Here is a 16,463-nt window from a genome sequence, read left to right on the forward strand (position 1 = left end):
GTTTATCAAAGTCATTTGAGATTTGCTGGATGTTATGAGATCCCTTCTGACTTTAGATGTTTCTTGTCTGCCACCAAAACACATGATTCACTTCAACTCATCAATAATCATAGGTTAAGAGTCTGGGCTTAATATATTCTCTGAAAAGCGATGATCAAAGTCCTAGGCCCTGCCTAGGCAGGAATGATTAAAAGAAGACACAGACTGGAGCAGGGTTCTATTCTGGTCACACGCTCTTCCACACTCCTTCCATCTAAATGTTCTTCTGCCTCTCCCCTCCAGTGTGGGCAGATTTATGACTGTTTTGGTCAACAGGTTATAATGGAAGTGACAGTTTGTGACTTCTGCATCAGAGTCAAAAAAGGCTTTGGGATTTTGGCCTTCTCTGGAGCTCTTGCTCTTGAAGCCGTCTGCAATCACATAAGAAATCCAAGACTTGGAGCTGGAACAATGGCTCAGCAGCTAAGGGCACTTTCTCTTCTCACAGAGGACCTGGGCTCAGTTTCCAGCACCCCCAGAGCAGCTCTTAACCATCCATAACTACAGTTCCCAGGGGATCTGACACCCTCTCTGGCTGCTGCGGGCCCCAGACATACATGTAAATATGTTCAGGCAAAGACTTCTTACCCATATCATAAAAATAAATAAATATTTTTTTAATAAATGAAAGACTGCCAAGAAGTAGGTGGACTTCCCATCTACTCCTTGATGAGAAGGCTATATGCTAGCTCTTGGGCCCACGGTACCCACTAGGACAATTTTGTTGACAACTCACAAATGAAATAGCCTGGTACCTTTAAGACTAGTCCCCCTACCTCTTACATAGGACTCCTAGCCTCTGTGAAAGTAGGAATCCCCTTGTCCAGCCTGCCTAGAATTCTTGACTCATCCCAATTATATAAGATGGTTGTGTCCTGTGGATTTGGAGTCAAATGAATACTAACGTGTCTATTTGATCTGCTCAGTGACCAGCCTACAACTAAGACTGTCCTGGGTGTAAATTGATCTCCGAAAGGAGAGGAAACCAATGCAGGCATGACTAGGTAAGTAGGATGTTCTTCTCATTGATGGACAGAGTCTGTGACCCATGAAAGGACTACCAAAAGAAAGATGGACACTGTACCCCCCGGGCTTCCAGGAGAGCAAACCTCAAAATATACATGGTAGCACTGTGAGAGAGGAGACATTATTTTACGGCCAGAAAATGAGAAAAGAACCTCCCACAAGGAGTGAGAAATAGTACTGAATGAAAAGGGCACTTTAAGTTATTTTGTTTGTATGGCCTTTTGCACTTGGAAATGGATGTGCCATTTCACACTTCCTGTGCCAGGTCCTATGCTAAACTCTTAAATGCATATACTTCAATGTTCATCACAAATTAATACGTAAGAAAGAGAAAGAAAGCAGTTACATGGAAGTATAACCATCTCTACCAATACCTACACGACTCTGATTCTAATATTATACTGCTTCTACACATAACCTTCATATTTCATTAAATATGAATTGCTGAGGAGTTGTTTTCTTCAGGGATGTCGTACTGATAAGTTTCCCGTGGCCTAGTATATAACCTTCCAAATGACTACACGCATGCAAGCAACTCTTATTAAACCCCCTGGATCACACACTAAATGAAGACGTGAAGTTAGGAGGGGGCTCTTGTTGGTAAGAAGAAGATTGTTGCTATAGGGTGATGAGAGAGGAATGGAGAGTGAAATGTCCAAAATTCATGGTGTGTGTGTGTGTGTGTGTGTGTGTGTGTGTGTGTGTGTATACAAAAGTTCAAGGTTTAAAAGAAAAAATAAAAATTTAATTTTGAGGTCATAGCCTATTTTCACAGTCTGCAAATACAGTTTGGTTTCATTTTAGGTGTTTTTTTTTTTCCACACGGGGGTACTACAAAGCTACAGAAATATTATTCTAGCTTTGTGCATATCTTTGTGGGTCTTTTGGCTCTATTTCCTTCCCATGCATGCAGAGTTCTGTCAATACTTGGAAGAGACCTCAGGGGATAAAAGCCTTCAGGATAGCAGAGATTAAGACCTGGAATCCAGTTCTGATCTTGATTATTACAATGACCAACCCTGTGTCCACCATGAACTCCTATAGTATTAGTAGTTCATATAGACTAATTAAGTAGTATTTCCATTTCAAATAAAGCCCCAACATTGTATAGAAATTACTCTGAGTTCATGTGAGAATCTGGGACTTGGTTCACTTCTGTACCCATCCAAATTGAGAAAATAAAGAAACGTCTTGTTCCGGAGTTTTGCAATGTGGGCCCTGCAATTAACTGCTTTCCTTACAGATGGACAGGTTTTGACATCACATTTCTTCACCAATGCTGACTTTTGTTGGTGTCTATGATATACTCACCCACATGGGGTATAAATTAATGTAATTCATTCCTTATTACCTTTCCTACCAAGAGAATCCCGGCCGGACTCTGTGCCTAATAAACAAGGGCAAGTTTCTTTGTTTCGAATGATTAAAATGTCAAGAGACCCTGAGGCTGTTGTCCAAAGAGTCACACTCTTCTCTGACTTACTCTCCAGACAGGAAACATCCTGAAACCATGCCCTTGTGATGTCCCAGGACTCAACTTCACAAGGATGAAACTAAGGTCAAACAAGTCTCGTTTGGAAACCATTGCTGGACCTTCTCTGCTCTATTCTTCTGCACACAATGGACTCCTAATAATGACATTTCTAGACTCTCTGACCTTTGGGCCTCCACTGGAACATGGGATGCATTTGTAGAAGCTTAGAGGACAGGTAGAGACACCAAGCTGGGATGCTTCCCCTTCCTCTACCTGGATGGTGTCTCCAGAACCTCTTTAGTGGCCCCTGTCTCTTCTGTGTGTCCCCTGTGCCTGCAAAGTAGGAGCTTCTCTGGATGTTGCCATACCTAAGATTGTTGTCTTACCATTCCTTACGTCCCTTTTCATTAGTTCAATCTTTCTAGTTGGTGCCACAGTTCAGAATCCCTCTATGGAACTACCTAAGACAATTTCTGTTTCCTTTTCTGGGCCTTAACTATTGCATACTTTATTGAAAGGTAATCACTTACATAGTATTTGACATACGACTTTCAGAAGTCCTGAAGTTCTTGGAGACCATCTTGAAGATTGAGTTTTGATGACAAAGAAGTTTAGATTTATGTGAACTCTAAAACAAAGAAGTTTGCAGTTCAGGACTGAGTTGAATCAGGAGTTTGTTTGGACATATGAACTGCTTCCGGAACAATTGGATTGACGATCATGGAGCTTGTAAATCAGCTCCTGGTCAGGAAAAGTGAGATCTATTAGTTAGTGTCTGGGAAGAGGAGAGAGATGGTGACTCAGAGGATGCGTGCCAGGCGAGTGCCTGTCCTAGTTACAGAAATGGAATAGGCAAAGACTAGGTGAAACTGTATATACGCAGGGAAATTAATGACATATGAATCATATTTTATAAATATCTTTGGACAAAACTAAAGTGAACATAAACTCATTGTTTATTGGTAACGGAAACAGAATGAGAACAAATAGCTCACTTCGGAGATCTTTTGGTCTCACTGATACATGATTAAAGCCCCCAAACTCTACTTAGGTTTTCTGTTTGTCTGTTTGTTTGTTTGGGGGCAGGGTCATAGTAGAACTCACTATGTAAACCAGGCTAGTTTCGAACTCACATAGATCTGCCTGTCTCTGCCTATTGAGTGCTAGGAATAAATGAATAAAGGCAGATACCACCATGCCTGCCTTACTTAGCTTTTCGGAACTACCATTTTCATTTCTAAAACTGAATTTTAAGGCATATGAATAGTATAGTTTTACTATCATGAACATCACAGAATCAAGCATTTCAAAGCCTCCATTTTTGATGAGTGAGCAATACATCAGTTAAACTTCAATTTAGGTCTGAAAAGTAAGACCACTGCAGACAGAAAAGCACAGCAGAGCTTTTAGAGACTGAGATAGTGTGTGAATATTCACAACAGCTACAGGAATCAGCATCATCCCTTAGTCTGGAAGCCCAGGGACAGGGTGGAAGTCTCAGCAACCAGAGCCCCTCAAGGAAGAAAGACAGTCCATTAGTGCTGGAACTATGCTCAGGAACGATGAGGCTGATTCATTGAGGACACAGATCCTAGGGACTGAACATATTGCTGCTGCCATGGCAAAGAGCCCTTGGTGCAGTAAATCTACTGGGGCATCTAGCTCACAGGCAGGATCAGTCTCTTTCCCTCCTCTTCCTTCCTGTGTCCCTCTAGTGCACCAGTTGACAAAAACCTGCCCTGGGACCGACTTACAAAAAGGAACCAAAGCTTGCAGCCTCTCAACAGGAGCAGCATGGAGAGCGAAAGCATGAATCCAGACACGATAGCAACTTGAAGACGGCGCAGGGTGACACCTTTGAAAGAATGTGACACAGTACTGGAAGCGTGCCAAGTACTCAACAATGTTGGTGCTTTCTGGTCCCCTTCACTGTGTCTCAGACTTCACAGTGGTTTCTACTCTCCTGGGCGTCTTCCCTTGACAACATGGTTGGATAGCAAGAAAACATGTTCCAATTTCACATTATGTATGCTTTTTTTGTGCCAAAGGTCCTGTTCAAAGTTTGACATTGAACTTTCTTGAAGAGGTTTTACCACATCACACAAAGCATTGTTTCAAAAAGTAATTTTCGAGATTATAATATAGTTACATCATTTCTACCTTCCCCCTCCCAAACTTCTCATTTTCCCCATTCTGTTTCTATATCATGACTTCTTTTTTTAACTGTTGTTACATGTGTGTGTGGTATATAAATATATAGCCCTAAATATATAAAGCATCTTTTCATCTTTAGTTGCTGAAGATTCTATTGTGTTTAATCACAACTAATATTAATTGATCCCCATCAGTTATCAGCACCACGGGAGCACTTTTCATGGTTTCTCTTGTCTCACTACCAATATGTGACCACAGCTCTCTCTATTTTTCAGGTGAGAGCACTGAGCTTTGGTACGCCACTTTCCCAGTGTAACAGAGTTGCTAACTATGTCACCCTGCAGGCTGCCATGGGTTCACTTGTATGTATCCTTCCCCTTTATGTACAATGTGATGAGATAGAATCAAACTGACAGTGAAATTTGGTTAAACTGAGGTTTTTGTTTGCTTAGTTTTGTTTAGTAGGTGTGGGAGACACACAGTTTTATATGCAGCAAAACTTGCAGTCTTCCAAACAATGAACCGAATGTAATCATCTTTATAACTCTGTCTTCCTGTTTCTTCTAGGTCTTTAGCACAGTGCATTGCTGCCATGGAGACGGTCCAATAGTGAGGCATTGTCAAGGCTCTTGGTACTAAGTCTTTACTGAAAATAAAGAACTCCAGAACTCCTCTTGCCTCTGATCTCACTGTGTTCTAACCTAAGAGTCGAGGTACATCCATCATCCCCACTCTCTGGTTTGACCTTACTTGCACATAAACCATCTAACTGCTTGGAGGTCTAGTCCCTGATAGAGCAAAAACATTCTAACACACCCATTTTGATATCTTATGTGCACATCACGATGATCTTTGACTGCAGCTCAGTTGCACTTCAGACCTCCAGCCTTCCAAAGTCTTACTCTTGGGCACTGGACCGGGAAAGAGGCTTTGATCCTCATCCTGTACCCTCTGTGTCCCTTGGCAACTAATGAGGGATTGGAGGACGCCTACAACAGAGGTGTTGGTGATGGAGCTGACTGGAGTGAGGCAAGGAGGGGGAACATAAGGGAAGGGGATTTGGTTGCTATGGCAAAGCAGCAAACACTTAGAGGAAGAGGGTGTGGCCCAGGACTTAATGATGTGCCGTTGGGTTTGAGCAGTAACTGGAATGTCTGAGCTGAGCTGTACTCCTTGCCACAAAGCTTGGGGCCAGGCCACCAGCAGGAACTGCCTGTACCTCTCTGGAATGCTCAAGATGAAGGCAGGAGTGGAAAAGGCCAGCAGGCCTCCCAGGTGTGGATTTTCCTACTGCTCACCACAGAAGGGAGCCCTCCCCAAAGAAATCTGGAAAACTCTTCAAAGAGCCACAAGAGACTTGATGGATAAATTATTTCTTTCCCTCCAAACTCTGAGTCTGACATTCTTCAGACTATGAAGAGACACGTTGGAAGTCTTTCCCTGTACATGTTCACCTCCGTTAGTAGCTTTGCTTTCTGTCTTCTGGGAAACGGCATTTCTACTGTGGGAATAGAACTGCCATCTCAAGGCCCTTGAAGTTTGATCAAAAAAAAATGTGTATTGTCAATGGGAACATAGATGGCTGGCACTGGCTTGAAATAACCAGAAAAGGCAAGGCTACAAATAAAGTGAAGGGCTAAAGCTGGTGTGATGTAGAGAGCTTGCATTACAGAATAGAAGAAAGGCTGGCTCACAGACAAGGTCAAAACATGTATTAGAAGCCCAGTGGTGAGATGAAGCACTCACCAGGTAGAAGGTACATGGCAAACCTAGTGAGAGTTCATTAAACAGTGAAGTTGCCATGTACATATGCACAAACATGCGTGCGTCTGAGAACAGACATGACCAGAATCTGACCTCACTTTCAGTTCTTGCCACCTCATATTCCTTTTCTACACTGGTTTCTTCTAACCCTAAGCCTTGAGACCTTGTAAAAAGCCATAGTATGAATAGAAACTAAAATATCAAGATGACATTTTGGGTACATCTGAAATGCTCTTCAGGTGGTGTAGGACATTTCCTTAAGACAAAGTGCAGAAATTGCCTCTTTTTTTTAATACGCATGAACAAGTATCTCTTGTCCATAAATATTTATTAAATTCTAGCTGTAGTAGGTGAAAGAAAATTATACAGACACTTTATGTGCCAAATGCAATCAAGAGTTATTTTCATACAACCCATGTGAATGTGCACAACAGACCAACAAATTAACATTCATTCCTCATTTGACGCATGAACACTGGAAGAGTCAGTTGTCCTGCTCAAGGCCTCCCTGAGTGAAGAGGACAACAAGGTCTTCGTTATGAACACTCTCCTCTGTGAATGAGAAAACTTGAATTCAGGATGCCCACTGCAGATTACTTTTAGGGAGTCAAAGACTAAAAAGTACAGATATCTTGGCAACAGTGGGCACATTTATAACTAGAGAAATCTCTGCTACTCTTTCTGCCCCAGTGATGTCCTTGCTTCTCTTCACCCTGTGGTGTCAATCATTGAACACTAAAAGTATCCATGAGCAAGGCTTGTTCATTAATGGATGCTGTCTAGGGAAAGTGCCCTTCCGAAATACCTTGTCAATTACATTTTCTTCCTGACATTTTTTTTTTAATGAAAGTTGTTCCGCATGTGACACTTGGACTTAAGATCACATTCTAATGATTTAATCTGGGGCCACAGATTTAGATGGAGTCTAACTTAAAAAACAGCCCCAAACCCATAGAACATTATCTTAATTATATTGTATGCCATTTATATGTATATTAAAGAAGCAAAGATAATCTCACTTAGTTTATTAGAATGACATACACTGTAGGAAAAATCAAACACATTGAAATTCAAAATGTAGCTACTCACCACACCTACCAGTCTACTAGCGTCTTTCTTCCTGCACCAGGGACATTTCTGTCCACCCAGGGTAATATATTTTTGACAATGATTTGTGAAGCTGTCAGGCTTCTTAGACTGTAAATCTTGCCAGATCAACAGTTGCTAATTCTTTTGTCCACATCCTGTTGGCTACACATTTTTACCTGAGTTGAGCATGCATTTGTGTTACCTGGACCAAAGCCTGCCTTGGTGTTACAACAAATGATGAGCCCCGAATTCATTGGTAATTGAGTTATTGACCCATCTCCATACTATATGGTCAAACCACATAGTGCTCTGCATTAGTCTGGTGCTAACATCCCTGTGTGAGCTATTGTTAAAGAGCCAGTCAGGCTTATCACTCAATTTACCCTGTTCTACTCATGCCAATCCCAAATATACACACAACAGAACTGATTTGCCTTTGGTCTCATGTCCATAAAATAAGGGTTGGTGATAGATTCAGCACACTTCCGTGTTTCACTTGGCAGGACACTACCGAAGGCAAAACCAGACATCCTAAAAAATGAATGAGATAGTATTTCTAGGGCTGCCATGTAGAGGTGTGAGATTCATGCTACTCAAGACTGCCTGGTCCAGGAGGTGAATGCATTTGGAAATTTACTGTTACTAACTGGAATTTGAAGTAGAGGTCTCTGACACTGGTTTGCTTTTACTCAAATGGAGAGATGTATCTTTTGAATTCTCATGAAGGCATCAAAAAAACTTAGCAGCTATCTAACTTCACCAGCCATCGAAGAGTTCACCGCTGATACTGGGGAAAGCCAAGAGCACATCTGAAAACAGCATCAGCTAAATATATTGATTATTCAGAGGGCAAGAAGGGACCATGGAAACAAAAATCTCATCAAATAGGGGTGTGCTGATTATTTTGTTGTTGTCATCCATTTAACACACAGGAGTCATCTGGAAAAAAGCAATCTCAGCTGAGAAAAATGCCTCCACCTGTCTGTAAACAAAATGCCCTTGTAGGCCATTCTCTTGATTGAGTATTGATGTAGGGGTTATCATTCCTATGCAGGTAGGCTTGGGTCGTATGAAAAAGTCAGACTCAGTGTGCCATGGAGAGCAAGTCAGTAAGCAGAATTTGTCCATTTGTCCAATTTCAGTTCAGTTATTGCCTCCAGTTTCCTTGCTTGACTTCCTGTCCTGACTTCCTTCATGATAGACTGTAAGTTTTATGATTAAATGAGCTCTTTCTTTCTGAAGTTGTTTTTGGGTCAAGTTTTGTTTTTAATGGCACAGAAAGCAGATAGGACAAGGGAGACAAGGCATGGCTTCATGGGACGAGACTTGGGAGAAGCAGCCAAGGAAGGGAGTACAAGGAGGAAGAGGAAATGAGTTGAGGTGAGGGAATGGCTGAGCTTGGCAGTCAGTTGAGGTCCAGGCACTGATGAAGTATCTGATCAATAGGGCCACAGAGCTTGGGGCCAGGCCACCAGCAGGGACTTTGAACCTCTCTGGAATGTAATGAGTATTTATTCAAAAGCAGTGAGAGCCCAGGATCAAAGGTCAGCTGTGATTTGAGACTAATTTACCATCAATCTGAGGCAATAGGCTTGTTTCCTCGAGCCACAGAACTCCCTGCGGCCGTATTTTAAAGCGATAATATGGACTGGGTGTGTACCTGAATGAAATGTTTAGAGAAGGAGCAGGAGAGTGGAACTTGATTGCAGACGTCACTATGTCCATTCTGGCCAGAGCAAAGTCAGGGTGAGAGCAGGTCAGGTAAAAAGAAGGATGATGGATGTGAAAAGAAGTAGTGATATTTTATTGTGTATAAGTATGGCTTGTACGTAAGCATAAGGCAAGCAATACAGGAAGGACATTCACTCTGGGCAAAATCCAGATTCATTCTCACAGCTAAGGGGGTGCTATGGGACCCACTTCCACTTTCTACACCACTGACTTCTGTAACCCTATCTCTTTCCCTCATTGTGCTCCAACTCGGCAGATTTCATGTCTCTTCTTTACACAGAGGAAGTTCTTTCCCACCTCATGCCTGCTGTTTCCTGTGCTCAGCTGACTCATTGCCCCCCCCCCCCAGTGTTCACTTAGCCTGATCATTCACTTCCTTTACATCTTCAGGAAGCATTCAGGCGCCCTCGCTCTGGCCCTGGCCATTCATTACCCTCTTGCTATACTTTCCTGTCTTCAGGTGTTCTTCCTCTGAATGGAATGGCTGCTCTTAGGTGGTGAGCTGCCACTGCTTCGGGCCAAACACTACATGGTTCTGTTGACAGGGCACCTCATCAGTGCATGGAACTTCTACTACAGCACTCAGCTAATTTCCTCATCTGGTCTCCTTTCCTCTCCACATACTCCTCTCCCCAATTCAAAGGTTCTGTTTCATGAAGATTTGCCTCATCCTCTTATTTGATGCGATGTATTGTTTCTATGACCCCTTCCTGCTATCTCTCTATAGCATGTTGTCTCCTTCAGCTGTTTGCTAAGTTCCTCGAGGACAGAAACTTGATTCCTGTGTTTGGCTTTCTTTTCCTCACCAACTTATCCTAGTGTCTAGAGCATCGTAGGTATCCAACAAAAACACACTGTGGTGGTTTGAAAGAAAACCACCCCCAAAGGAAATGACACTATTAGGAGGTGTGGCTTTGTTGGAGTAGGTGTGGCCTCATTAGAGGAAGTGTGCCACTGTGGGGGTGGGCTTTGAGATCTCATGTATGCTCAGGACATGCCCTGTATCTCAGTTCACTTCCTATTGCCTGCAAGATATAAAACTCTCAACTACCTCTCCAGTATCATGCTTACCGGCATGCAACCAAGTCCTGCCATAATGAAAAACTATAAAGAACCTCTGAACTATAAAGTGAGATACCACAATTAAATGTTTTTCTTTATAAGAGTTGCCATAGCCATGCTGTCTCTTAACAGCAATAGAGAAACCCTAACTAAGATGTAAGTTGTTACTAGGAATGGAGTGTTGCTATAATAGGCTTGAGCATGTTTTTCTTTGGAGTAATACGTACTTTAGTACTTAGAGTTAAAAAAGCATTGAAGTGCTTTAAGCACAGCCTAATGGCCATATTAGTAGGAACATAGAAACAAACAGTTCTGAAGGTGATTTGAACTGTAGTGAGCTGGCTCAAGAGGGATTTTAGTCTATTGCCTAGAGATTGTTCTTGTGATATTTTGGGGGAACAAAGTGTCGACCTTTGTGCCTTTGTCCAAAGAGTTTGCTTGAGTCTAAAGTGAAGAGTTATGGATTAATTCCATTGGCAGAGGAAATCTCAAAACAGCCCACTATAGACTTTGCTGTATGGTTATTAATGGTAACTCTAATAAAGATATATAATGTAAATTTTAAGGAGAAAAAGAGTACCTGGAAGTGGAATGGAGCTAAGCCCCGTGTTCAAGGAGATAAAGAGAATAAGAAATGAAGCAAAGGGAGTGGTGGCCTCAAGATCTCACCCAGCTAAGTTTCCAACTTATGAAAAAAAATTAAAGAAAATCTTAGAACTAGTTTGGTGGTACATATCTTTAATTCCAGTACTCCAAAGGCAAAGGCTGAGGCATCTCTGAGTTTAAAGCCAACTACAGAGCAAGTTCAAGGACAGTCAAACTCGGGCAGTGAAGGTAACCATGGAAAACAGAAAACTGGTGACAATGTATTGAACAATGGGGTCGTGTCCCAGCCCCAGCAAGCAACAGAACTTGGCAGCTTCAGCCACATGGTTCTGGTTTTAGAGTCAAGGAACTACTAAGGAAAGATGCTGAGGTCAGACATGTGTCAGGGGTGTTCCTGAATGGAGGCCTAGAGAGGCCATTGAGGGGAGCTGTGGAGCTGAAGCCTAGATTGCCTTGAAGAACCCAAGATGTTGGAGATGCCAAGGCCATGGGCTAACTGTCAAGGAAAGCTGCTAACAGGGGTAGAACCAGCCCAAGGGAAAGAAGTGTGCTGCAGTCAACAAAGCTAAAAGGAGTTGGAGACCCGAAAAGCGATTTGACATCAGACATGGAGATGCACAGTTTAGAGACTGCCCTGTTTTCGGTCTTGCTTTAGTCCAGTATTTTCTCCCTCTACTCCCTTCCCTAAGTTTTGGAATAGTAATGCATATCCTGTGGCATTACATGTTGGAAGCATGTGAGCTGCCTTTTTTATTTCAATTTTATAGGGGACTATAGTTAAGAGATTGCATAAATCTCGTTAGACTTTTAAATAAGTCTGAGACTTTTATAAACTATGGGGACTTTTGAAGTTGGACTGAAGACATTTTGCATTATATGTTTACAAGCCTTTAGAGGCCATGGAGCAAAATGTGGGGGCTTGAAAGAAAATGGCCCCCAAAGGAAGTGGCACTACCAGGAGATGTAATCTTACTGAAGTAGGTATAGTCTTGTTGGAGGAAGTGTGCCATTGTGGAAGCTAGCTTTGAGGTCTTATATATATATATATGTTCAAGGCACGCCCAGTATCTCAGCTCACTTCATGTTGTCTACAACATATAGACCTCTTAGCTACCTCTCCAACGTCGTGGCTGCCTTCCTGCTGCCATATCCCACCATGATGATAATGGACTGAACCTCTGAACTGTAATAAAGCCACAAATGCTTTCTTTCTTAAGAGTTGCTGTGGTCATGGCGTCTATTCACAGCAATAGAAACCCTAAGACAACACTGAATACAATAATGATATTCTAAGCAATGTTGTAAGTACTGATTCCTCTAAGCCAGAGAAGGTTATAATACGAAATGCACGGCACTGGGAGGCAGTGAGCTTCATAATAGGAGACCAACTCAGAATGAGGTCGGACAGAATCTCTGAAAAGGAATGCCAGTGTAGAGTAGGGTCCTTGGTGTTACTCTCGGGTCTGAGAACCCACAAAACAGAACACTGATTTCTAAGGAAATGAAGCGTTCTAGAGTAGCAGGGTTTGTTAATATACAGGCTATAGAAACAGACTGCTGGGTCCAGTTCTGGTTCTGCCTATTGCAGGCTTGACAACCTTGCTCTTTCTGTAGACCAGGTGGCCTGGTCTTTCTGTAGACCAGGTCTTGGTCTTTCTGTACCTCCCTGAGTAGCTCTTACATCTATTATTATCTCTGAGTAGCTCTCATGTTTCCATTACTCATCTAGTGATGCTGTCTCCTTATCTAGTAAACATTGTATAAAGGTGTCATGGAAAGCACAGCTTAGCGTAGGATCGGTTTTTACTTTTTAGTTTCTCACTGGAGGCTCATCTGTGCCCAATGCCTCCTTACATCGGTCATGAGATGTAAGTAACATGATTTAAAACTTCATGCCCAGGGAATAGATGTAAGAGTGAAAGAGCACTTGCCCAGCAGGTGTGAAGTGCTGGCTTCAATCTCCAGGACTATGTTGGGTAGTTTTATGTCAACTTAAGGACCTAGTACTTACCACAGGGCAGGGAACCCTGACTGCTCTTTGGACTAGAGAGGGAGGGGGAAAGGAGTGGGGGGAGGGGGAGAAGGGTGGGAGGAGGGGGAGGGAAATGGGAGGCTGGGAGGAGATGGAAACTTGTTTTTTTTTTCTCATTTTCTCAATAAAAAAAATAAAAAAAAAAAGAAAATACCACCGTAGGACCAGGCTGTAGGCAAGCCTATAAGGTATTTTCTTAATTAGTGATATTGATCAGGGTGAAGGCCCAGTTCATTGTGGGTGGTGCCATGCTTGGGCTGGTGGTCCTGGGTTTTATGAGAAAGCAGGCTATGCCCACCATGGGGACTAAGCCAGTAAGCACAACCCCTCCAAGGCCTCTGCATCAGCTCCTGCCTCCAAGTTCTGACACTGCTTGAGTTCCTGTCCTGGCTTCGGTAATGGACTACAATATGGAAATGGACATCAAACAAGCCCTTCCTTCCCAACCTGCTTTTGTCCTGATGCTTCATGACAGCAATAGAAATGCTAAGTACTGTCAAAAATAAAACGAAACAGCACACAAGGAAAATGCTTGAAAAGCACGTGGAGTGATAAGTATAGCATTCTACAACTGTATATTCCAGCAAGGTACCTACTAGTGACACATTTAACCGCTCACATTTAATGGATTGGCACAAAGTAATGTACAAGAGAAATTTCTTCTGTCTCACTAGTCATATTTCATATACTAGATTGCAAGATGTGTGTGGTGGCTGATGCACTGAGTAACTCAAATAGAGAACATTGTGGAAATCTGCACTGGATAGGGTTATTTTATAAAATATTTAATGATCCAATCTCTTGCCTTTTGAAGAAAATTACCAGTTTTTTTTGTGACATACTAACGCAATTTTCTAGGTAGATTCCATTTGCATTTACAAGTCCAGTTTTCCAGTTCCTAAGAAGTTCCCCTTAGCCTGTTTTCCCCTTCTCAGTGGTAAGCTTTACCACGGTTACCCTACAAATCCAATTTGCTTCTCCCTGGATCAGTGGGCTAGAACATCTCCTGGTCCAGCTACCCGGGAGTCAGCATATGCTCTCCCTCTCCTAAGCATAGAGCTAATGATGGCACACGTCCCAGCGGTTCTCTAAGGTCAGACTCCCAGGATGTTTGAGGGTTTGAAAGTCTTTAGAAAGCAGTTTCCTGAACTTCCGTACTTTCCAAATTCTGAGACAGTAGACTACACTCACTGTCTCCAACACATGTTCCTTAATCCCTGCTTGCCTGGCACTGCAAGTATTGGGCATTCAGTAAACTGATGGTTAGAAAGAGTCAGTAATTAGATGTTTAATCTAGTGGGGGTTGGAGGCAGAATTCAAATTACGGTTTGCCTGACTTTCCATCTTTGCAGGACATGAGAAAATCTTCCTTGCCCTCAGCTTCTCAAGGACAGAATCCCAGTTAAAGTGGAGAAGATGTAAGTAGTGTTTCTCAGTGAAGACCACTTGGAAGTTTTGTCTGGCTATTGATTCATCACCAACAGAGTCAATACTTTGAAGTCATTTGTTTCCTAACAATTTGGTTTGCCCTCTAGAAAACACTGAGCTGTATATCAATTGTGATATCTGGGCCTTTTCTAGTTTTTACAGAGTTTCTGTGAGATTTAAATATGTTACTTTTATGTTTACAAACATTTAAAGACAGAAACATGTAGGCTACCTAGTGGAGAGAAAAAGCAGATTGATACACTGTACATAGCTGGGTTGTAATGACAATGTCAGCACTCTCTCTGTATTTGTTTTTATTTGTATTCAAATAAATGTCTTTGATGTGAACAAGGACAAAGAAGAGTAAGCTCAACTATATTAAATTATCCTTAGAAGGAAATTTGATTGGGAAAACATTGGCAAATTGCAGTTCCTCAGAACTATCTTGCAGAGCTTAGAAGATTTTAAAAACATATTTGTTGGTAACTCTACACAGATAGTAAGAGGAATGCATCCCACCCTTGCCACACTAGTTCTTATGAATGTTTAACAATGTTGCCTAAGATGGAGTAGCAGGGTCAGGAAAAACAAAACTAAAAATGACCATCAGTAAGGAAGTGCATGAAGCAGACCCAAGCACTGATCACCAGACTGGATTCTCATGGGAAAACACCAGCTTGACAGACGTGAGGATAAATATGGACTCTCTAAACCAAGGCTGTTCGTGCGCAGGAGTAACGTGTGAGAGACACACAGAAAGTTTATTGGCACAGATCATTACAAATACACGATCCTTTAAAAACTATCAGAGAGTGGGAATCAGTGGTATTCGTTTAAAATTTGTTTTTCATACAATACATTGTGGTCATCCCTCATTCCTACCCACCCGACTCTGTACTCTTTCTCCTCTGTCTCTCTTGATCTCTCTCTGTCGCTGTCTCTCTGTCTCTCACACAAAATATGAAAATCAAATGAAGTGATTTACAAAGAAACGTGATTCAGGGGCTGGGAAGAGAGCTCAGCGTATTAAATACTTACACTGTAAGCGCAAGGGCCTAGGAGCCACCCTCCAGGAATGGTGGTGCACATTTGTAAGCCCTGCACTGGGGAGATGGAGATAAATGGATCCCTCAGAAGCACTGAGCAGAAAGTAGCCTAACCCATTGCACAAGTTCCAGGACAGAGAGCTACTCTGTCTTAAAAGGAAAATGTGGATAATGCTTGAGGAACAATATCTAAGGCTGTCCTCTCTTCTCCACATGCACATACATACATGTATGCCAACATATGTTTGTGCACTCACATGCATGAATACATGTGTATGCACACATGCATGTACACACACGCGCGTAACCAAACACCAGGTCTGGAGACTCATTGGAGCAATTTTGAAGTATAAAGCATCCTGCTTACCTTTTCCATCCCTAGGGCATCTCATCACCTGCAAGGCCAGAAAAGAAAAGCAGGTCTCTTGCTCAGGTCTCTCAGATTATGGATGAGTATTCATGTCATTTCAATTTGTCAGTCAATGAAAACCAGAGCTCTAAAGTTTCTGTCCAGGACTTTCCCTGGGGAAACTATTAAGAAGAATGCAACCTTGCCAGCTATTTCTGTCCAGCTGTCCAAATTGGCATGTTCAAGGGCATCTGCTTACACTCAGGGCCTGGCATGAGAAGAGGGTCGATGGAGGGTACTCAAGGAGGATTTCCTACCATTTGACATGGACTACAGCAGGAGAGAAGAAAGACTAGGAAAACCACAGTGAGTACCTTCAAGTACAAACAGATGAAAAGCTGTGAACTTTCCCATTGCAGAAGGCTCTGGGCTCACTCTTGGGTCTACTGAGTTGCACATGGCATAACAGAAAACACTTTACATTTAAGAGCAAAGCCCAAGACAAAACAAAAACTGGAGTCTGATTCCAATGTGCAGCTTAGTATACATACTTCATACTTCTAATAATCTCTCCGTCATGCAATTTCCTTGTGAACTGGCAAAAGCAAAAGTGATCTAGCCTCTCACCCAGTTAGCAAAAAACACATGAAGGCACCTTGCAAG

This window comes from Microtus pennsylvanicus, chromosome 10 (assembly GCF_037038515.1).
Source record: "Microtus pennsylvanicus isolate mMicPen1 chromosome 10, mMicPen1.hap1, whole genome shotgun sequence".
NCBI classification, from domain to species: domain Eukaryota; kingdom Metazoa; phylum Chordata; class Mammalia; order Rodentia; family Cricetidae; genus Microtus; species Microtus pennsylvanicus.